Source organism: Vulpes vulpes, chromosome 8 (genome assembly GCF_048418805.1).
Source record: "Vulpes vulpes isolate BD-2025 chromosome 8, VulVul3, whole genome shotgun sequence".
Taxonomy (NCBI): domain Eukaryota; kingdom Metazoa; phylum Chordata; class Mammalia; order Carnivora; family Canidae; genus Vulpes; species Vulpes vulpes.
Genome location: NC_132787.1, coordinates 13,356,929 through 13,382,018, shown reverse-complemented (window position 1 = coordinate 13,382,018; position 25,090 = coordinate 13,356,929). Strand labels below are relative to the sequence as shown.

Here is a 25,090-nt window from a genome sequence, read left to right as displayed (position 1 = left end):
AAAATAGAATAGTTAAAACACACATGCACACATGCACGGGTGCACTGAGGATTAATCATCCCTAAACTCCCAGGTAAACAGATTTGTCAGCTGCCACTCTTTCATGCCAAATTTACATTCAAATCCATAAAGTAATAAAAATCTATTGCTAATATTAACCATTCTACCGGAAGTAAGCAATGTGACAAGTCAAAAGACAGGTAATTAAATTAGGTCCTGTTTTGAATCTCTGCCATCCTTTGCAGAGCTGTCTGGGAGATGAGTGAAAGGAAAGCACTCAGGCTTCCCCAGTTACCAGCTGGAATCCTCCAGCCAATCTGCTCTCATCTCAAGGCTGGGAGGAAATCTTCCTCTCTCAGTCTCCTTCATTGGCCAAGGTTGTCCTTTCTTGCTTAAGAAGTTGGCTGACCTAATAATGCTTTTCAGTTTAAACATGTTTAAACATTTCCTTGGCTGCTAGTTGTCTAATCTGTTACTGAGAAGAAATGCCTTAGCAGAATTTCAGAGAAATGACGTTTCCCAGGTATTGACAAGGAAAATGTTGATGTGCATGTTACCATGGAGTTTTTGTGTCTGCTTACAGTTGCATTCCTTCGATGGCAGGTAAAGAACAGTCTAATTATGTGCAAAAAGCAACACTTCATGTTGGCAAGGTAGTTCATTAGACTTTGAAATATCTCCATAAATCAGTTGTTTTCTTACTCTACTGCAAGCTCGCAATATATCTGCCTTAAACAATATTACTATTTACAAGAGCAGGATCCTGTTATTATAAAGCTGCAGAGATTTTGTGATGCAAATCATGAATTTCTTTTTTTTTTAAGTATCTTGGGAAAGAATAAGATTCCATTCATGAGAAAACTCTTTATTTTTACTTATTTTTTGTTGATACAAGCATGTCTTCAGTGGTTCAATAAGAACATACTACAAACACTACTACACAGAGTTAATAAAAAACATATCATGTCTGTACAGTCATTCAACAATGGCCAAGACAGGCCATGGGTTTTGTCTCCTGGAAGGACCGTCCTGGACATGCAGGACGTGGTCGGCTTCAGGACGGAGACCAGTCAATGGAAGCAGGAACGTAAGCCCTGGGCGAGGGCAGTGCTGACCACAACTTGTGTTCTGAGGCAATGTCTCAAAAGCAATTTTGTTGGAAATTACTTCATTTGCTAATAATTTAGAAAAATCTTCATTTTGTTTCTGATCCAAGAATCTGGAAAATCAAAATCAACAGCCACTTGTGAGAAGAGACAAGGTGGGTGATGTGCAGGGTTGTTGGTTCCATAGGAGACTCAGACCCAGGTCTCTCATGAGGCTCAGAAGCAGGCGCTGCCCATCTGGTTATACTCAGATGAGAAAACTCTTTATTAGAAGAAAATATTCTGATATTTTAAAGTATTCTATAGGTAATACTATCTCTTTGATAAGAAAAGATCATCACTGATGCTCTTTGTGGCTGCTCTTCCTAAGGACAAGAATATAATGCCAGATGTTTTTATTTCCTGTTATCTCATACACTGCTGCTTTCACATGTCAAATTTCTATTAACTTGAAAGGTGGCACTGAACCCAGAATAAATATGTGTGTAAGGAGAAAATAAGGATAGTCACCACAGATGTGGAAAAAATGTATTAAATACACATCTTTGCATTGTAGCCCTATCTTTTATTTTCAATCTATAGCTTTAGTACAGATTGAGGAAAGTGTGTGTTGATGAATAAACTGTAAATTAATTGTTGCTATTTAAAAACAATACACTTCTAAGTTAATAGATAAAAAAAACACACTAGTGGCTACAAAATGAAAAGTACAAATGGCCCTCTACCCTTTTCCCCACCCCTCCTACTTCTACCAGGACCATCCCCAAGAAGCAAAGAGGGGGGCAGCCTGGGTGGTTCAGCAGTTTAGCGCTGCTTTCAGGCCAGGGCATGATCCTGGAGAGCCAGGATCGAGTCCCACATCAGGCTCCCTGCATGGAGCCTGCTTCTCTCTCTGCCTGTGTCTCTGCCTCTCTCTCTCTGTCTCTCTATCTCTCATGAATAAATAAATAAAATATTTTTTTAAAAAAGAAAAGAAGCAAAGAGGGTCAATGATTTCTGCTTTTAGTTATTTGGATGGTTATCATCAAGCTTGTTTTTACCTTTTAGCTAAAGGAACTTTAGTTACAGGGTCTTGCATGTGCAAAGGTCTCTGCCGAAGCCCTAGGAGTGGCCTCGGAGTGGATCCAGGTTATGCAGAGCCTAAAATTTATATGTTAGGGAAGATACACCTTAAAAAAAAAAAAAGAAACACACAGTTACAAAACGGCTGCTGCTCTTCCAGTTGCTTGGAACTAGTCCTTGCAAGTAAAGATTCTCAAAGCTTAAGCTTTATTTGTTTTAGGGTCAGTTCACTCTGGGTTGTCATTTTTAGATTTATTGACAACATTAGACAGGATCTGTTGATAGCCTACTCAGAAGCATGCCTACCCTACCTATAAATTTCTCTTTCCCCATTTACCTTCTGGTTTTAGTTGTGCTATTGTGTTATTATATCGATAATCAAGGTTTATGACAGTCACTAAAATTATGTGTCCTACTCTTTGTGGCTTCTTTCCAAAAGCCAACAAACAGCAAATACAATATTACTATATAAATTATATTTTCTATTGAATCAAACAATGTGGTTGAAGGCCTAAAGAAGTATATGTAATCTTGTATCATTAGATTTTCCTACTTTAAAGGGAATCTTCCAAGCACCTTATATGTATGATATTCTTAATTTCTCTCTAGATTTTTTTTTTTTAGCAAAACTTTTTCCGGGTAAGACTTTGCTGGCCCTGTTTTTTGAATGTTTGCTCTCACTTGCTGTATTTCTTTACACTTCCTTGGATTAACCCTTCAAGCAATTTTTTGATACAGTTTTGTAGGAGGTAGAGTTCACAAATGCCCTTCAAAATTGAATGACTTCACAGACAATTGCTAGTTTCAGAAAGTGTTCTTTATGCAAAAATTTCAAAGACAAGTTTCATTTAGTTATCCCTTCTGGACTTTATCATAATAACAGGTCTTTAAGATAAGTTTCAAAGAAAATTATGGGAATGAAGGAAAGTGTGCTATGTATACATAATGAGGTAATGTTTAATCCATCTTAAAGTAAATAAAACAATTCTGAAATGGAGACACCCTTTGCAATTGCTAAAAGGCATGCATTTATATGGACAAAAGCAAAGAGGAAAAAGTAGACGTTACACAACTCACCAAAAGAGTTACAATTTTCTAAAAATCGAAACATTTTTCCTAAAGGGTTCTTCTTCCTTTTTGTTTTCTCAGTATTCATGTTAAGAACAGCCCTGCCTTGTGAACAATCAACAAATGCTCGGAATTCATATCGCAGAATGACTTCAGCAGTAGAATAAATACTCCTTCAACAATTCAATATACTAAAAGTAATAACCCTTTTCTATTGAGGCTTTTTGTGAAATAAATTGTTTATACTCTGCAAGTTGAGGAAAATAAGCCATTCCACTACATTTTTAATACTCTTGGAAATGCTACCTTTACAGTATCTAAAAGAGGCTCTATGTTCATCTTGGTAATTTCCTTAATATTTTCAACAATCATTACTGCTGGTGAAAGATGAGAATCCATTCTATGTAACTTTTTAGATGTGTGTGCAAAAAAAAAAATGTGTTCATGACTCATTATTCCATGGGCACCCAATGATTCCAAATCTCTCCCTCATAGGAGTGAGTAGGTTTGAGTAAATACAAGCTGACCTGGCCAAGATGATTGTTTTTTATGTGCTTATTGTTAGTCTGAATTGCTGTCCAGTGGAGAACCGTGCTATTGCAATAGTCATGAGTAGGCTGAAGCAGGATTTAAGAACTGTTTTGGCACTAGCTGAGCTTTATGTTCATTTCCCATCCCTGACTTTCCCAACACCTCACCCTTTACCATTGTATCCATTATTATTGTGTTTTGAATCTATCCATCAATTTAGTACATAGCCCTGTGCTATGTCATATGAAGGAACCCCAAAGAACAATAATAGAAATGCCCAAGTAGTTTATACTCAAGTGGAAGCAATGTTCCTGGTGGAATTAGAGAACACTGATGCTGAATTGTGTGGTGTGGACTGGCAATACAACAGGTATTTGGAGAAAGAAATGATCACTCTTGGTTGTAATTGTATATAATTTAGGGTTCTTTGATTGCTAGTGAACGGGAACTGATTCTATAATGGAAGAAGAAAAGTTTATTGGAGGGAGATCATGATATCCTTATAAAATCTAGAGGAAGACTAGGATGCTACCCACAGAAATGACATAATCCAAAAGCTGAGCTACCTGAACTTCTTGATTATATTGTAAGAATGTTGTCCCAGGAATAAGTATATTCCATCTGTTTTTCTGTGTCGTCCTACTTCACTCACATATGAAAATCACAGGAGCTACAATGTGACTGTTTGGATTTAAGTTAAATAACAACTCCTTGGCAGTGGTAGACAGGGACACCTTGATTTACAATCCACAACAACTCTATGCGGACTGCTGCTTTTGCCTATGATGGAATAATACAACAGCCAGTTGTTTGAAAGCAACAGGCTGTGAATTAGCTCTCTGTTCCTCATTACACCTCCGTTCTTAATTTGGAATCACAAAATGACAACCCAAAGACTACAAATCTAAACAATTTTCTCACGATATTTACTAGTGTAAATTGAATGATTCAATTTCCTGTTCCAAACTGGTAAACAACCTAAAGCAACAGGATTTGAATTTGAATTCTGGCTTAGGTTGTTTGATTTTGGATAAATTACTTCCTATAACCCTTCAGTTTCCTATTTTACAGTGTTTTTATGGGGAGTGGGGCCAATTCACATAAGAACCTATCACAACAGATGCCCAAGATAAATGAAGGAATTGTATTATTATTGGATGAGCAAATGCATCTAGAATAAGCATAACCAATGAAGTAGATAAAGTTACTTTTCTGTTAAATAAAATCTCCTATTTTACACCTTCTAAAATTATTAATTCAATGCATCCCTTTCAGATTCTTACTGAATGAGAAAAAGCATTAACTATTTTAAATAGAAAGAAAACAAAGACAGGAATTTTTCTGAAATGGTTCATGGGAAGAAAATTTCATATAACCTAGTATTGTATTTTGAGACATGTTCACCCATTTGTTTCTTGGTTTTTGTGTGTGTGTGTTTTAAGGTAGTTGATGATTTGGGGTCAAGTTTACAAAAGGATAACATATCACTTGCTAATGGTAATTAGACTATCTGTGACTTTGATCAGCGCTCTGTTACCATATTTAATGTCATATTCTAAGTATCTTATTGGCAATCTGTAAGTTGTTTGAGCATTTAGAGTCCTGAAATCTAACAATAGGCAAAGAAAGTCACTTTGTACTGGAGGTGATAATTACTACTGATTTTTACCATGAGGAACTAGGTTTCCTGCTACAAAACGAAGGCAGGGAGGTATATGTGGGGCCTATAGAGTGTCTAGAGATGTTCACTAGGTGTCAGGGACATTGCCTGGTGAAAATTGTGGATGGAAAATTGCAATGACCACAGCCTGACGAGCACAAGGAAATCAAATGCAGCACTGGGGGACCTCAGCTCATTTCACTAACTTTCTTTCATTTTATCTTTACAGATTCCAGCTCACCACCATATTAAAGAGGATTCTGTAACTGACTAGATTTAATGGAAGGGAAAAGGAGATATGAGTGGTAGGCAGACAGAATGGACTGCATTGGAACAACTCTTGTGTGTCTCTTCTAATCCTCTTATTTTGATTTTAGCTGTGGAGACTAGTTACCATGAAGTCCTCAAGCATTTACTTCACAAATATTAAATATATCTAGATGATTTTAAAGCAGATATGTATCATTTCATCTATAAACATATTAATTTGTATCTAATATATAAGGCCTTTGAAAAATATAATAATCTCATTACCATATTTCTAAAACTAATATTTTCTTAATATTATCTAATGCCTAATATACATTTAGGTTTCCCTAGCTGTCTCATAAGTGTCTTTTTATAGTTTATTAGAGTCAGGATGTAATAACGTTGCACATTTTATTTCATCAATATATATCTTGTGATTCTCTTAATCTGTAGCAAGTCTTTCTTTCCTTCCTTGCTTCCTTCCTTCTCTCTCTCTTTTTCTTTCTTTCCACTTATTTATTGAAGACATTGGATCATTTGTCCTATAGAATTTTCCACATTCTGGGTTTGGATGATTGTTTCTTTAAAGTTCACTTTAAACACCAACCCTTTATAAAATATGTAAGCATCGTCCCTAAAAAGTTTGTTTGCAAAATTTATTGCTGATTACTCTGGGAATGGTTTCTATCTCTGTGTCCTTGGTGCTGAATTTCTGATTTCCAACTTGAGTGCTTTGCATTCTCTAATGAACTGAGGAAAAGGAAAACTCATTTCCTGTTCACTTGGAGGAAAAAGTGACTTCTTACATCTCTGCTGAAAATGTATTTCTGCATTGACTGTTGTATTTGGTTATTTATATCATACCTCATTCCATAATGATTTGAGGTATCATACAAATGTACATATAAATCAAGAATTTAAAAATAATGTGTAAATAATTAAGGGGAAAAGGAACACTAAGGTAGGAGAAAATAGGTATAAAACTTCAGGTGTCACTCTGAATAGAATTATGGATGCCAAGATATTTCATGTAAAACACTACTGGTCATTCTCTATGATTGTAACATATCAATGGTAGTACTGTTTTTTCACTACTGTACACTAGGGCTTGTAACCATGCCTGGTCTAAGAAGAAGTAAAAAACTAGTCGTTGACTGGTTACTTAACTAATGATGCCCAATCACACAGTCTTTATATGTGATTGAAGCTACATGAGCCATACAGATAATATGGACATAACTTCTATTATGTATGCATCTTGGTGCAGTCTTTCTGGGAATATGAAGACATTGAGAGTAGATAGCATGTAAGAAGAAGTTCAATAGGTTTCAAAGGTTTAGGTTTGAGGGTAAGACAGGAGAGAAAATTATTTCTAAAGTCTGGAAGTAACGATGAGCTATATTCCTTCCATTAAAGAAAAAATCATATTTATACACATGTATTTTTATACATTGCATTTATAATAGCATTGTAAGAATAAGGAGCAACTCCAAGATGAAGTGGTGACTTGACGTTTTACCTTAGTCACTGGGAAAAACACATCCTGTGATAAAGAACAGCGGTCTTCAGATTATATTCATAGAAGTAATTTGGAGCTGGAGATCATACATGGAAGACACTGAAATATTTAAGATTGGAACTATATATTTCTCTAAATGATGCCTAGATCTTAACATAGGAAACAAATAATTTAAAGCTAATATAAAAACATTATAAAACAAAAAAATAGATCATTTTTTAAAATTAAAGAAAACTGAAACACAATGAAAGTATTACAAAAATATATTCAGACAAAAAATTTGGACAAAATAGGATTTTAATTTTTAGATGTAATAAAATGAATCCACACTTTTGTTTCTTATAGAATCATTGACGTTTTCAGTAGGATTAAATAAAATTGACCTATTAACAAGAGTCCTTTAAAATGTAAATTGCTATGTTAATATAACATGAAATGATCAATTCTTATTCTGTACTTGGCATTGTCAGGCACTGGAGGCAAGGAAAAAATAAACAAATGAATAAACCAACAATAGCATTTGATTCTGGTCTGAGAGCTGCTGACAGGAGGCCCCTATCATTACAACAGTGTAATCAACTTTTCTGAGAGTCTCTTGTCCCTTTGCCTCATTATTTGGATCAGGATATTCTGGTGGCCAGAGATTTTTATGCCCATGCCCATACAAATATTTACCAAATGAATGTCAACTCAAGCTCAAATATTTTTTCCATCGGAGCATACTTATATGACAGATTGCAAAAATGAGGAAAGTGAAATTATCTAAAATGGAATGAAATGACTTCTGTAGTACATGAAGCCTTCTTGTCTAAAAATTAACCAGATTCAAACCCAAGCATTAGTAGGTTCAATTTATAAAAGAGCATTTCAAGTAGCAGGACAATAATTCTGGGTTAATGTTACAATATTGTTGGCTGTATATTCAAAGCAAAACAAGTTCAGTTAATTCAGTTCATTTCTGTATTCATTAATTCAACAAATTTGTCTTGCTCACTACTATACCCAAATGCTACACTTAGTTCTAGGACCGCAGAAGAAGGTGAAGCATATTTCTTTTCCTCAAGAGTTGACAATTTAGTAGAGGAAATAAAAGCAAATCTAGGATTACAATATACTCTGATATAAGCTGAGTTAGGAAGAGGTATGTAGACACAGCTTTAGGTGAACAAATAAGGTGGATCAAAGTTGGCCTGAGCCTATGCCTTGGGAGAATTGGGGGAGGGGTAAGGACAAAGAACCCTTCATGGGGGTAGTGGTACTCTTGCTTATTTTAATGGGTAAGAGAAAAGTAATAAGAGTATTCTAAGAAAAGGAAAACTCCATTTTATGTTGGAGGAAATCTAATAAATTCCATTTGATTGGAGTGATTATTGGGAATGATGGGAGTGGAGAATATAGTGGAAAGTGGGAAGGGGTAGTATGAGAATCTTGAGACAAGTTTAAACTCTATTTTGAGAGGCATTGATGGATTTTAGGTAAAGGTGTGACATGATGAGGTTTTAAAACTAGAAAGATGACTCTGGAGCAGTATGGAGATTCAATTGTGGAGATTCATCATGCCCTGCCCCTGAGTGACAGGGCAACTGGTTGGAAATTAATGCAGTAAACCAGTTTTGAACATGAAACACAGCATGATGAGGGAGACTAGTCATAAGTGTGGTAGGGGGAGAACTTGACAGGACCAGTAGCTGATGTTATGCTGGAGAGGAAGGAAAAGAAGTCAAGGGTGGTACTCAGACTTGAACAGCTGGGTGAATGGTGGTGCCTTTCACTGAGATAAGAAACATCTAAGGAGTGGAAGATGGGGGAGAAAATGCAGAATTGAATTTTGTAATTGAGTTTGAGATGTGCTGTCCAATTATAGATGTTTAGTAAGGAGTTGGATACATGGGAAACATCAACACTTGAGATGAAACCAGAAAGTACATGAGAGAAAGTGCAAAGAAGTGAGAAATGTAGAGAACTGAGAGAGCATAGTGTCACACAGACCACTGTAGGAAAGTTTCAAGAGTAAGATTCCATAAAATCATCACAAGCAGAGAGAGGTCAAGTGAGAAAACAAGACATATCTGTTGGCCTTCATTGCCTCAGCATGAGTAATTTCAGTAGAAGCCACATTCTAGTAGATGAGAGAGGGAATCCTGGTGAGAAAGTGAAAATGGGATGTCAGTCCTCTTTAAAGAAGTTGGGCTATGAAGTACAGTAGAGATCTTAAATATTAGCAGGGTGGGACGTAGGAGAGGTAAGAAAAGGGATTTTGATTTTTGATTTTTTTATTCTCAAAGTGTGAAAATGCTGAGGGGAAAGAACCTACAAAATTTGAAGATAATGACACTGAAGAGAAAATGATTGATAGCAAGTCCCTAAGGATCAAGAGGCCATGGACAAAAGACCCATGTTTGTAGAAGGAAGGACATGAAAAGAGAGGACAAACTGAAGACATTTGGGCTTAATTAGATAATTCTCTTAGTCAAGCGGATGGCTATATTTGACCTGTCTGATATGGTCAGGTAGATATGGTGTTGGAGTTTGATGTCTTGTCAAGAGAGAAGAAACAGCAGCAGCTGGCACCACAGTAAGAAACATAGTGGATGGGTTATTGATTATCTTAAAATATCTTGTAACAACTTCTGTCTAATACTTGCAAAGAGCTATTAATAAACTTACCCATTAAAAAAAAAAACACTGTCATTCTTACTTAATGAAAATGTATTCTCTGCCACAGCTGCTAGTATCTTATCAACATCTGTCCATGCCTTCTGGAAAAGTTTGTTTTCCAAATGAAACTAGAATAACAAGGCTGACATTTAATATACTTAATATGCAGTCTGTCTCATGATGCATCAATGAATTTATTTTCAATATGAAATCTGGATGAAAATCTTTGGGTTGCAAAAGGAAATTACAAGTATAAACATATTTTAAATATGGTTCCATAAATAACAATGTTATGAAATTATTAATAGGGTTACATCTGAAGCTTTGTGTTAGTGTCTTTTGTAAGTATGATTTTACTTTAATAATGAAAGGTACTTTGTAGATTCAATTATATGTTTGAATTTTCCATTGAATTATTTATATAAAAGTCATTTGCTGTGATGGTTGCACAATGATGTGAATGCCCTTAATGGCATTGAACTGTACATTTAAAAATGGTTAAAATGGTAAATTTATGTTATGTACATTTTACCACAACAAAAAAAGTCACTTGCTATGTAATTTAATATTATTTAGGTTGGACATTTTTCTTTATTGTGAAAATAAAATATGAATAGTGAATTAGAAACTTTGATGTTGCAATGAAAGGGCAATTGAGTGTTAAATAGTATGTGAGTACATCAGAGAAAGGTCAGAAAAGAATGAATATCTCTACCCACCTCTATTACCCTATGTCGGTGTACTTTAAGAAAATATATTTGTAAAATTATGCCCCCCTCCAAGCCCCATAGCTAATGAGGACAATAGCTTAAAAAGAATGCGATTTTTCATAAAGTAATAAAGGAAAATATGAAAGAAACACAGGCATTCACCAAAAAGCTGATCCCTCTTCTCGGAAGCTTCCTCTCCTTGTTATCTTGGAAGGTAACATGGTTGGCAAGAATATACATTTGATACATTTAGGATTTAGAAACCAAATATTTGAGCTATGGGGTTTGTCTTAGCCCATTTGGGTTTTTATAACAGGCCCAAACAAATTTTGGAGCTACAGACTCATTAGCAGTTACTCTCCATTTCCCCTGAGTCCCCACTTATCATAGGCAAGCATTGATTTACTTTCACTTTTTATAGATCTATTCCGGATATTTCATAGAAATAAAATCATATAATGTGTGGTCTGATTGGCTTATTTTGCTTAGCATAATGTTTTCAAGGTTCATCTGCATTGTTCCTTTTTATTGCCAAATAACAACCCACTTATGGATATACTACATTTTATTTATCTGTTAATCTGCTGATGGGCATTTGGGTTGTTTCTACTCTTTGACTATTATGAATAATGCTGCTGTGAATATTAATATACATGTTTTTTTTGCATGGACATTTGTTTTCATTTTGGGGGGGCATTTTCCTAGAAGTGGAACTCCTGATAATTTTATGTTTAACCCTTTGTAGAATTGCCAGATTGTTTTCCAAAGTGGCTACACCATTTTACATTTCTACGAGCAATGTGAGAGCGTTTTAATTCCTCTGAATTTTGCTGACACTCATTATTGTGTCTTTATTTTAGCCATCCCAGTCAGTTGGAGGTGATATTTCAGTATACATTTGATTTGCATATCTTTGATGGCTAATGAATTTGAACATCTTTTAACATGTTTACTGGCCATTTGCCTATTTTCTTAGTAAAAATGTCTATATCACTTGTTAAAGTTTTAAATTGGGTTGTACGTTATTGAGTTGTAATAGTTGCTCATATATAGAAAGACTAGCTCCTTATCAGTGTATGATTTGCAAATATTTCCCCTCATTCTGTGGGTTGTTTTTTCACTTTTTTGATGGTATTCTTTAAAGCAAAAAACGTTTCATTTTGATGAATTCCAATTTGATGTTTCATTTTTTTTTCTTTTGTCATTTATGCTGTGGTGTCGTATCTAAGAAGACATTGACTAACCCAAGGCCCTGAAGATTTACTCCTATATTTTCTTCTAAGAGTTTTACAGTTTGAGCTCATAAATGTAGGCTATACTACATTTTGAATTGTTTTGTGTGTATATTGTGAGGAAGACATCCAACTTTATTCTTTTGTGGATAGATATCCAGCTGTCCCAGAATCATTAGTGGAAAAGGCTATTCTTCCAAAACATAGTTCTTCTTTTTCAAAATTATTTTGGCTCTTCTGAGTCTCTTAAATTTTTATATGAATTTTAGAATTAGACTGTCAATTTCTGAAGAAAACCCAGATGGGGTTTTGAAGAAGAATTGCATTGAACTTGTAGATCAGCTTGAGGACCCTATAATCTTAACAATATTAAGTCTTTCCCAACTATGAGCATGAGATGTCCTTTCATTCATTTATTTATTTTTACAGATTGATTTATTCATGAGAGACACAGAGAGAGAGAGAGGCAGAGACACAGGCAGAGGGAGAAGCAAGCTCCTCACAAGGAGCCCCATGAGGGATTCAATCCCGGATCCCGGGATCATCATGTCTTGAGTCAAAGGCAGACGCTCAACCATTGAGCCACCCAAATGTTCTGAGATGTCCTTCCATTTATTTATATTTTGTAGTTTTCTATATATACAAGTCTTTTGTTCCTTTCATTAAATTTGTTCCTAAGGATTCTATTCTTTTTGATGCTATGGTAAATAGAATTGTCTTCTTAATTTCATTTTCAGATAAAACATTGCTAATGCATAGAAATACAATTAATTTTTGTATATTGATATTTTACTTAAGTAAATATAGAAAATTTATTTCATTTCATTCTATTTTATGTGGATTTTTGTACAGTTATATGTTTTTTTTTACAGTTATATGTTTTTAGAACTATCTTCATAATCATGATCCTTAGAAATTTGAATGATCTGAATGGTGTGTTAACAGGTGGCCTAGCTGCCTTTCATATAAATCCTGCACCTACTAATGCCTTATATCAGACAGTAGCATGTTGGTTTAGGAAATGGGTTCCCCAAACTGACAGTTCTTCAGAAATACCTGGGGAATTAAAAAATATATATATTCTGTCTTTTCATCTTATATGGGCTGAATCAGAATCTTTGGGGGTGGAGGCTGGATTCTGTGTTTTAACAAATATACTGTTAGTTTGATGCAGTCTATCTGTGAGCTTTTATTTAGGAAACACTATGCTTTGATTCTGTGAGGCAAATATATTCTTGCCTTAAGAACTTACCTTTGGTGGACCTGTTAGAATGCAGTTTTTTGATTCATCCAAACATTTTTCATTGTTTGCAATGAAAAAAAAAGAACTGAGCAGAATTAAAACCCTGGTTTCATGTAACTGATACTCTAGTGTGTGGGCGGGAAGTCAGATAATTAACAAATAAGTGGCAAAGAGGAATTTTAGTAAAGCAGGCAAAGGGTTTAAAGAATGACAGAGTTGCAGTTACAGATTGTGGTCAGGGGAGGCCTTTCTGTAAAATGATATTTAAGCAGAAACCTAAATGAGGAGAGAAACTGAGTTATGAAAATGCCTAAGAAAAAGAAATGTCCTGTGCAGAAAGAATAGAGAGAGTAAAGACCTACTGAGGAGGAGCATACTTAATGCTTTCAAGACCAAGAAGGCCAGTGGACTTGAGAAGGTGAGCAACTGAGAAAGTGGTAGGAAATGAGATAGAGATGAGGACATTCCACATTCACTGCAGGAGAGTCCATGCAAGGTTGTGTACAGAAGGGTCACACGATCTGATTTAGAGTGTTATGGGGAGAACTGATAGAAGGGTGGGCAGAAGACTGGCAATAATCTTGATGTGTAGTTCTCAGTGTGTGGTCTAAGGAACCCCAGGGGAATACCAAGAAACTTCCAGGGGTCCATGAAGTCAAAACTATCTTCATGGTAAGTAAGATGTTGTCTTTTTCACTGTGTTGATTTACACACTGATGGTACAAAAATAATAATAAGGAACATGCTGGCACCTTTGTATGGGTCAAGACAGTGGCACCAGACTCTATGAGTAGCCACTGTATGCTCCACAACCATAAACTTACATCAAAATTAAATAATTAAATAGTCTGCTTTGCTTAAGTATATCCTTGATGAAGTAGTAGACATTATTGTTATTAAATCTCAACTCTACAGAACATTCTTGTGAATAATTCTGTATTATGAAATGGGAAGTACACATAAAGTTCTTTTGCTGTTTATGAAAGTATGGTGGTTATCTTGAAGAAAAGCATTTGTGCAAGTTGCAAGTTAAACTTGCCACTTTTTTTTTTTTTTTTACACTGAACGGAGCATCATTAAGAGAACACTGATAGATAAATGATAACTATTCAGACTTGGCAAACATTTTCTTGCGAATGAACAAAGTGAGTTTGTTAATTCAGGGAAAACAATTGAAATTCTTGCTGGCAATGATTAACTTTGATTTTAAAGGAAGCACTAAATTTTGGAAAATGGGTGCCTGTCAGCATGAACTTGATGCTTCCAAATTTTTCAAACATTTTTTTGAAATTGTGGTAATAAGTAAAACTATTTTAACTAATTTTTTGAAAATATAGTTACTGTTCATAAGTACATTATTTACACTCAAGTGTCATAGTTTATTATTGCTATTTTTCAAAGAGTTAGAAAATTAAAGCAGAGGCTTTCATAGAACAAATACTACACGATTTCACTTATATAAAGTATCTAAAATAGTCAAAGTGAAGAATAGAAGGTATTTCTGGAGCCTAGGAGCAGGCGGAAATGGGGAGTTGCTATTCAACTGCTATAAAGTTCCATGTATGAAAGATGACTAAGTTCTAGAGATCCACTCTATAATTTTGTACCTATCATTAACCATACTGTAGTGTAAACTTAAAAAATTTGTTAAAAGGGTAGATCTCATGTTAAGTGTTTTCACCATAGTGAAAAAAAGAAAAAGGAAAGGGAAAAAACAAAAAGAGTCAAGAGTCAAAGTCACTTGTTGCGACTTTGGGAAATTAATCTCTCTGAGACTCAATTGCCTTATCTGCACATGAGGAAAATATCAACAAATCTTATTGGCTTGTTGTGAATATTAAATAAAACAAGGTAAAATATTTAAAGAACACAGTTTAGTTACAAGCATAAAAATAGTGCATTATAGTAGTGTCATTTAAGTATCCCTTCTTTTCAAGATTCTTTAAGTTTTGCTCCAGCATTATATCAAACATCGGAAACAAAATGTTTGTACTATAATATTTTAGATATGTCTTTTCTATGCTACAATATATTATAATACGTTTCCTTGAACCTTATAGAGATTAGTTCCCAGTATGTGCCCTGGACAAATGAAATGGACTAAGTAATGTCTAATGTGTGCAACTGAATTAATTTAACACAGTCTAAATCTCAAAATATAGGAGAATAAAATTTAAAAACTTTACTCATCAAGTATTAAATCACTGGTGCAGATACAGGCACTCATTCATTCATTCATTCATTCATTCATTTCTTTGTGACAAATTCACCGAGGTCGTACTTTGAGTCAGGCACTCCTAGGTACTGGTAACCCAAAGGTGGGCAATACAATCTGCCTCCAAATAATTTATGGTTGCTGAGTGAGCACCACAAATTCAAATAAGCCAGTGGAGTGTTATAGGAACCATGTAGAAAAGTCCAGAGTAGAAAGGGAGTACCAAGGATAGTAAGTTATTTAGCCTGTGGGAGCTGAATGGTAGTCAGAGGAAATTTTCTAGGAGGTGGTGGGATAAATCTGAAAACATGTATGTATTTGCCTGGTGGATCTTGGCAGTGGGGATTGAGGAGAGGATTCTAGGGAAAGAGGACAATGTAAGCAAAGTCACAAAGGTGTGAAATAGCATGACATAGTTTAGGAGATGCTGTTAAGTTGCATGTGATTAGAAGAGGATTTGAAGATGGGTGATAAGATATAAGCTGTGGCTAGAACAGGGAGGGCCTCATGTTTCCATATAAGTGAACCACTAAAAGACAAAATAAGGATCCACATCTACTCTCTCATTCCATCCAAATCCATTTAAGATATATTTCCAAGGAAAGTACTCCAGGGGCAGCCCGGGTGGCTCAGCGGTCTGGCCTTTGTCCCGGGACATGGTCCTGGAGACTTGGGATCGAGTCCCATGTTGGGCTCCCTGCATGGATGGAGTCTGCTTCTCCCCCTGCCTGTGTCTCTGTCCCTCTCTCTCTTTCTCTGTGTCTCTCATGAATAAATTAATTTAAAAAAATCTTAAAAAAAAAGTACTCCAGATTTCAAAAGTGTCTTTTAGATGAAATTTTAAAAGCTCTCTAACAGTACTTAAAAACAATCTGATACCTACTTCAAAACATGCGTGAGTATGGTGAGGAGATTTCCAAACACTGGATTGGAATTTATCTTTGTGACTCTCGGTGCTTTTGCCGGCAGTTCCACGATGAACATCTGCTTGAATCATTTTAGTTCTTATGAAATTTTGCTTATCTGCAGAGAGAAACACATGTTGGTTCAGCTCCAATATATAGTTTCTTCCTAAGATTTTGAAAAAAGAACAAAAAGAAGTTATTAAATTGATGCGGTACTTAAGAAACTTAAAAATATCAATGAAAGGAGATGTGCAGAGTTGAGCATTTGGAAATATTTTAAATTCCATGCACAGTAGGAATAATGATAATAGTAGTGATGACGGGGCCTTAACATAATTTCTGAAAACTTTTCTTGGTCATATTTTCCATTAGACAGGATCAATCTTTATTGCAAACAAGAGAAAACAAGAACAAAAACATCAATAAAATAAACTTTAGAAAGATATAACTGTATGATCCTTACACATGAAAAGGTTATTGAAGGCCTCAGTGAAATAGAGTAAGTTGAGCTGAATATACTTAGCAAGAAAGCTCATTACCCATGCAAAAGTTCTAAAGAAGAAAAGGAAAAGACAAGCTGATATAAGATGCCATGTTCCACCACTTTGAAGCTCTTCCTTTATTTTATTTTATTCTATTTATTTTATTTTATTTATCTTATTTATTTTATTTTATTTTATTTTTTGGTCATTGTTTTTAATTTATTTTTTAAATTTAATTTTATTTTATTGGAGTTCAATTTGCCAACATATAGCATAACACCCAGTGCTCATTCTATCAAGTGCCCCACTCAGTGCCCTTCACCCGTCACCCCCCCCCCCCCGCCTACCTCCCTTTCCATCACCCCTTGTTCCTTTAGATCCTATATTCTTTTATCAGTGGCCTACTGAGGTCACTCAGATCAGAAACATCAGTGTTTCTTATTGCGAGGGGAAAATTTCTCTTTGAGAACATTGAACACCTAAGTAGAATGGTATCTGAAATATATAAGTGGGCATACTTGTCACTTCAAAAGTAAATGGTAGATGTTCATCCACTTATTTATAGTAATTAATGAAGAATTAACTCAAGGATAAACAGGTTGACTAATGAAATAGAATAAGGAGTCAAGAATCAGATCTAGGTATAATTGGAAACTTTATGACAGAGTTACTCTTGCAGATAACTATGGATAGAAAGGGCTTTTAAAATAAATTATAAAAAGGATAAAATAAAAAGGATTATGTTGGAGTAACTGATTATGGAAATGAAAAATATTGAAAATGAAGTGCTACCTTACATAAATAATGCATTATTTGTCTGTTACTGTGCAACAAAGTGCGGCCCCAAATGTAGGGCTCCAAGCAATAATAAATATTGATTTCACACAGTTTATATAGGTCAGAAATTCAGGAGCAGCTTATTTGATGATTCTGCCTCAGAGTCTCTCAAGAGGTTGCAGTCAAAATGTTAACCAAGTGCTATAGTTTTCTGAAAGCATGACTGGGACAGGCATATCCACTTCTAGGACAGATTATCCATATGGCTGTTGTCAATCAGTTCCTCACTGGCTCTTGGCTGGGGGAGGGGGGGGTTCAGTTTTTAACTACATGGACTACCTTATATGTCTGTTTGAGCGTTGTCACAGCTGGTTTCTCCCTAGTTGGTAATACAAGAGAGAGCAAAATGGAAACTGCAATCCCTTTTATTATCTAGGTGCAGAAGTCAAATTCCATAATTTATTTTTTTGAAGATTTTATATTCATTTGAGAGAGAGAGAGTGGGGGTGCAGAAGGAGAAGCAGACTGCCAGCTGATCGATCCCAGGACCCCAGGATCATGACCTGAGCCACCTAGTTGTCCCCAAATACCATCATTTCTGTGTCCTATTTATTATCCAGGTTAGCTTATTCAACGTGGGGTGATAACACACAAGGGTAAGAATAAGAGGAAGGGATTTTTGGAGATCATCCTGGAAATTGCCTACCACATACACACAAAAAAATTATAGGTGGATGGGAGAATTCTATAATACTTTTATCTCAAAGCAAAGCTTTCTCAAACAAGAAGCAAAATACTCAGATTATAGAGGACAAGATTGATTAATCCAATTACATTAAAAATAAGAGTTCCATTTATCAAATGACAACATAAAGAAGTGAAAAGCAACCACAAATAGAAGATATTGCAGCAAATTTAATTAAAATACATTAACATATAGAATATATAAAGAACTGTAAACTAATAATAAAAAGATAAAGAACTCAAAAGAAAAATGAACAAAATATTTAAGCAAGCTCCTCACTAAAGAATGCCCTATAAACACGAAAAGATGGTCAACTTCATTAGTAATCAAAATAATGCAATTTATATCCAAAGTGTGATACAATTCACTTGATTGCACATCCATTTGATTTGCAAAGACAAAAAAATCTGAGAACATCAATTCATGATGATGTGAAGCTACAGAAACCCTTACACATGGCTGGCAGACATGTAATGGGTTGAACCATTTTTGAATCACAATTTGTCGTTATGTAGTATAGTTGAGGATGTGAATACCCAATAACCCAGTAATTCCTCTTCTGAAGAAAATCATATGTATATGATTTATATATGTGTATATATATGATTATATATGATTTATATATGTATGTATATATACACACACATATATATATACACATATTAAAAGACATGTACAAGGGGATCCCTGGGTGGCTCAGCGGCTTAGCGCCTGCCTTCAGCCTGGGGCATGATCCTGGAGTCCTGGGATGAAGTCCCACATCAGGCTCCTTGCATGGAGCCTCTCTCTCTCTCTGTGTGTGTGTCTCTCATGAATAAATAAATAAATCATCTTTAAAAAAATGTACAAGTATCTTTGTAGAATCACTAATAGCAAAGAACTGGAAACAATTCAAATGGCCAACAATAGAATGGTTAAAGAAATTATAGGATATTTATACTACTATACAGCTGTGGGAGGGTGGGTGTAAAGCTGAAGGGAGTTTTGAAAAAATAAAACAAAACAGAGAGGCACTATATCATATTTAAACGCCCATCAGTTAGGGGAAAGTTGATGTAGACAGATCGACCCTTCCATTTCCTCATTACACATGATGGGGAGGTAAGAGTGGGTGTGTATTTATTTAAAAAATAGTTATTGTGTATCTACTCTCTGCCAGACCCTGCTGTTGATAAAAGGATGCAGGTAGATTTGAAAATTGGGTGATAGGAATTTGATAGAATATCTGGGTAAAGCCTTCCATTTCCTTCTGAGATAGGGGCAAAGTCATCTCATGAGAGTCAGGGAAAAGCTTGGGGCTTGAGATTGAAGAAGGAAGAGTTCAAACTGTGTGGAAGACAGGAGGGTAAGCTAATGCAGGAAGCTAAGCAGTCAGGTTAGGCAGTGTTGAAAGTCCAGGTAAGGTTGTTGAAATTTATAACCAGAATTTCTAGTTGTTCAATTTTCTATAACGATGCTCAGAGCAAGTGTACTGTTCTAGGATTTTTCCCAGCAGGTTATGACAAAGAAATAACAGAGCAGAAGAATTGAGGACCCTGGTAAGTGGTTGTTGGAAATGATGGAGGATGGATGCCAGTGAGTTTGATTATTCAGTAAATTTCTGAAGCAGAGTTTGTCACTTAAGTGTATCCAGGCATCAAGTAATATTGTTACACATGCATCTGATGAGGAATATTGAGATTTAACACCACAAGTGCCCAAAACTTAATGCCCCATCAGAAGGAAACTGATCAATGAGAGATAGGCCATGGAAAGGATCCTGCAGATATGTTTTGCCCCTCCTATGCCCTGGCTGTTTGGAGATGCAAACAGTCTACTGTCCTCTGACACTTCAGTAGTGTTTCCTTGTAAGACTACAGCCAGGTCAGTAATGCATCCCTTCATATTTTCCTTTCTTCCCTCTCTGCTTTATTTTCTTTTACCTCTTTCTTGCTTCCCTGGAATTTGACTTCTTAATAAAACAACACAGAAGCTTTATTCATACTCTGATTTTTTAGGGTACTCCTGGGAAGAAAATTTTTTTGCTGAATTTGGAAGTCTTAGCAGCAATCCAGGAAGGGGAGGATAGGGAACAGATGAAACAGAAATGAGAAGATGAGAAAGGAGCCAAATGGATAGTATGAAGCTGGGTTTTATTTGCAGTCAGGTAGCAGTGAAAAATCCTCAGCAGTGGATAGGATGCCTGACAGCTCTCTTTTTTCTTTTTTTCTGACAGCTTTTTAATAACTAGGATATCTATTATTGGATGCAACACGGGCAGCCTGGGTGGCTCAGTGGTTTAGCGCCGCCTTCAGCCCAGGGCCTGATCCTGGAGACCCAGGATCGAGTCCTATGTCAGGCTCCCTGCATGGAGCCTGCTTCTCCCTCTGCCTATGTCTCTGTCTCTCTCTCTCTCCCTCTCTCTCTCTGTCTCTCACGAATAAATAAATAAATAATAACTTAAAAAAAGTAACATGATGATCTTTCGTCAATGTAAAGTCTCTTCTACCCCTCTCATCCCCCCAAATTTAGTAAATAATATCATATACATATGTTTTTATTAATTTTCTTATTTTGTGGCACTATAGTAAATGACTGAGTTTTAAAGCTGGGTTAACATGACCTGTAATAGAAGTGATACTATTAGGTGCAAAGGGCAAAAAGTTAGCAAACAGAAGGACCAAGAAAATGTTGGACCTATGCAATTTCCAGAAAACTGAAGAAAAGTCTTAAACCGACAAAGGCATGAAATGAGATGATGGAGGAAATTTGATTCAGGCATTAGGGGGACTGGAGATCCCACATGTCATCTGGGCTACATATAAAAACACATATTTTGTCAAGTAGTGTTCCTCATCAGAGGCTACTACTGTAATGATACTAATTTTTAGATGTCTCTAGAAACAAACAAATGCAGAAGTATTTTTTTTTTTTGGAAAAAAAGGATGCATTTGTTTCTTTAATAAATAAGGATTTATGAGACTATATATTGATGTTAGAGTTGAATTATTATAGATGCTCCTTCTATATATGAGGTTTTGTTACTATGACTGTCAATACCTGGCAACTGCCACTTGAGAAAATACAGTTCTACGCAGCTGTATTAGGCACGTCATAAGCTATTCATAAAAATCTTTATTTTCATAAGGCAGTAGATGGTGGTATCTATGCTAAATTTTTATAGGTAGTGTACTATTTTAAATAGGAGAAAAAAGCATTATGTCTACTAAGAAGACTATACTGTAAAAGTTGGAACTTATTTCTTCTTGTTCTAGTAGTTATTTCTACTTCCTAATTTATTAAATGAGCAATCATTTTCAAGAATACAATTACGAACATAATATATATAGAAAAATGACGAAAATATTTCTGAAACCTTTCATAAGTCATACTTCATGCATGTCAGTGAAGTGCACAGATACCTGATAGTTCCAAATCAAAGTGACAGCTGATGCTGCTTGTCATTTTTAGCATGATTGAAAATAGCTCATATAGAAGTGAATTATGAGCAATGCAATAGGGCTACACATATTCTTCTGGCAAATAATTTATGTGAAACAAATATACCTCATTTTTAATGTTTTGATTGAAAAAAGATTTCTTAGTGACAGTGCAATGACCTAAGGTTATAGACTCATGCAAATCAAATACCATTTTAAATTGTTCTATTCATCTAAGAATTTACATGATTTAGCTGTATGGTTAATTCCTATCAGTAGGTAGGAAAACATCTTTCCATTTTTCACTAAGAGTATACAATATTACTTAACTTAAAAAAAAACACCTTTTGTAAAGTGCTATTTGATAAGTTAGGGGACCTATAATTTCCTTTAATGTTATTTAGTAAGGAAAGAGTTCAGTGAGGTGGGTAGGAATATAAAACCTGGAATAAGACACACTTGGTCTTGAATACCAAGCACTAAGATTTGTGAGCTTATATTTCCATATATGAGTTTCCTCATTTTTAAAATGCAGATACTAAGAGTAGCTACTGCATAGTATTATTGTGGAAAATAAATGTTATAATACTTTTACAGTGATTAGCATTTTACCTGGCACATGGAACACATCTATTATTATCATCATCATTATTAACTTTCAAAGAAAATTGAATATATTAATCAAAAGTCATTATAATTCCTAATATGATTTTTTTCAAACTGCATATTCTCCCATTTGATACTCATCGAGTTCTTCCAATCTTTACTCTGTATGTCATCCTCCCATCCCAAAAATCTTTGGGCTACATTTTTTTTTTTTTTTTTTATTCATGATAGTCACACAGAGAGAGAGAGAGAGAGGCAGAGACACAGGCAGAGGGAGAAGCAGGCCCATGCACCGGGAGCCCGACGTGGGATTCGATCCTGGGTCTCCAGGATCGCGCCCTGGGCCAAAGGCAGGCGCTAAACCACTGCGCCACCCAGGGATCCCTGGGCTACATTTTTAATATATTAAATCACATCCTGAAAGATCAATCTTTTATGATATGATGATCTGAAAATTGTTTTTCTGAAAATCATTCCTTTACATCGTATGTAGAGATGAAATTTTGTTTAATCTTGTAATTTGCTGACCCTGAACTGATAATGAGAATGGCATTAAACTCTTTGTATAGTTACCCTGGAAATTGGAATATACATTTCAGTGTGTAAATATGATATAACCGGGTCCTGGGTGGCTAGTCGGTTAAGCATCTACCTTTGGCTCAGGTCACGATCTCAGGGTTTGGGGATTGAGCCCTACATCTTTGGGTTCCCTGCTCATCAGGAAGTCTGCTTCTCCCTCTTCCTTTGCCCCTCCTGCTGCTCATGCTCATATGTAAATTTCAAGAAACATATGAAGATACTCCCCTTTCCAGGAGGTGGAGCATAATTATCCAATCTTCCTCGACCTTCAGTATGGGCTAGACATAGTGATCTCCTTCCAAAGAATAGTGAAAAGAAAAAATGGAAAGAACAGCAACTTCACAGTGGAAAACTTGACAAGCAGTATTTTAACCTAGTGAATGGGGTCGTGTTAACAGTGGTATCGTGCACCTCTGATACGACGTGATGAGAAAGATACTGACATCTTTTTTGTATTCTACACAAAACTTTCAGTCTAGTCATAAGAAAAATATCAGACAAAACCAACTTTGGGGACAATTTAAAAAATTCATATTCCTTAACACTATCAAGGTCATGAGACACAGGGAAAGTCTGGGAAACGGTCACAGATCAGAGGAGACTATAAAGAGACATGACAACTGAATGCAATGTTATTTCCTGGATGGGAATCTGGGACAGAGGAAAACATTATTAGGAATATGGAATCAATTTTGGATTTTAGGAATCACCATGGTGGCCGGGACCCTGTACACATATCCTGAAAACTGGTGGGCCTTCAAGGCTCTCATTGCTGCTCAGTACAACGGGGCTCAGGTCCACGTGCTCTCCGCACAACCCCACTTCCACTTTGGCCAAACCAAAGGCACCCCTGAATTTCTCCATAAATTTCCTGCCTGCAAGGTTCCAGCATTTGAGGGTGACGATGGATTCTGTGTGTTTGAGAGCAATGCCATTGCCTACTATGTGAGCAATGAGGAGCTGCGGGGAAGTACTCCAGAGGCAGCAGCCCAGGTGGTGGTGCAGTGGGTGAGCTTTGCTGATAGTGACATAGTGCCCCCAGCCAGTACCTGGGTGTTTCCTACCTTGGGCATCATGCACCACAACAAGCAGGCCACAGAGAATGCAAAGGAGGAAGTGAGGCGAATTCTGGGGCTCCTGGATACTCATTTGAAGACGAGGACTTTTCTGGTGGGCGAACGTGTGACACTGGCTGACATCACAGTTGTCTGCACCCTGTTGTGGCTCTATAAACAGGTCCTGGAGCCTTCTTTCCACCAGGCCTACCCCAATACCAACCGCTGGTTCCTTACCTGCATTAACCAGCCCCAGTTTCGGGCTGTCTTGGGGGAGGTGAAACTCTGTGAGAAGATGGCCCAGTTTGATGCTAAAAAGTTTGCAGAGAGCCAACCTAAAAAAGACACCCCACAGAAAGAGAAGGGTTCTTGGGAAGAGAAGCAGAAGCCCCAGGCTGAGGGGAAAGAGGAGAAGAAGGCTGCTGCCCCTGCTCCCGAGGAGGAAATGGATGAATGTGAGCAGGCACTGGCTGCTGAGCCAAAGGCCAAAGACCCCTTTGCTCACCTGCCCAAGAGTACCTTTGTGTTGGATGGATTTAAGCACAAGTACTCCAATGAGGACACTCTCACTGTGGCACTGCCGTATTTCTGGGAGCACTTCGATAAGGATGGCTGGTCCCTATGGTACGCTGAGTACCACTTCCCTGAGGAGCTCACTCAGACCTTTATGAGTTGTAACCTCATCACTGGAATGTTCCAACGGTTGGACAAGCTGAGGAAGAATGCCTTTGCCAGTGTCATCCTCTTTAGAACCAACAACAGCAGCTCCATTTCTGGAGTCTGGGTCTGCTGAGGCCAGGAGCTTGCCTTTCTGCTGAGTCCAGATTGGCAGGTGGACTACGAGTCCTATACGTGGTGGAAACTGGATCCTGGCAGCAGGAGACCCAGACACTGGTTCGAGAGGACTTTTCCTGGGAGGGGGCCTTCCAGCATGTGGGCAAAACCTTCAATCAGGGCAAGATCTTCAAGTAAACATCTCTTGTCATCGCCTAGCTGCCTGTACCTGCCCTTCAGGGAGATGGGGGTCATTAAAGGAAACTGAACATTGAACCCTTAAAAAAATCGGAGTTTAGCTAATAGTGATGTACTAATATTAGTTTCTAAATATTGACATATGTATCATGGTAGGTAAGATGGTAACATAAGGGGAAACTGCGTGAAAGGTATATGGAGACGCTCTATAGTATCCTTGGAATTTTCTGTAAATCTAAAATTATTGCGAAATAAGATGTTTTTAAAAATCCCCACATAGTTACAATTGAAAATGAT

The 25,090-nt window shown here is 36.4% G+C and overlaps 1 long non-coding RNA gene and 1 pseudogene across 1 annotated transcript; one reads left to right on the top strand and one right to left on the bottom strand.

Annotated features, from left to right (window-relative positions):
- Positions 1–864: 864 nt before the first annotated feature.
- Positions 865–16,250, bottom strand: LOC140599888 (uncharacterized). Its single transcript, XR_012002898.1, has 3 exons — positions 16,137–16,250; positions 2,147–2,275; positions 865–1,219 (listed from the first exon to the last, which is right to left on the bottom strand). It is a non-coding gene; the product is annotated as an uncharacterized lncRNA (long non-coding RNA).
- Positions 16,251–23,477: 7,227 nt separating this feature from the next.
- Positions 23,478–24,883, top strand: LOC112921199 (elongation factor 1-gamma-like; annotated as a pseudogene).
- Positions 24,884–25,090: the final 207 nt, after the last annotated feature.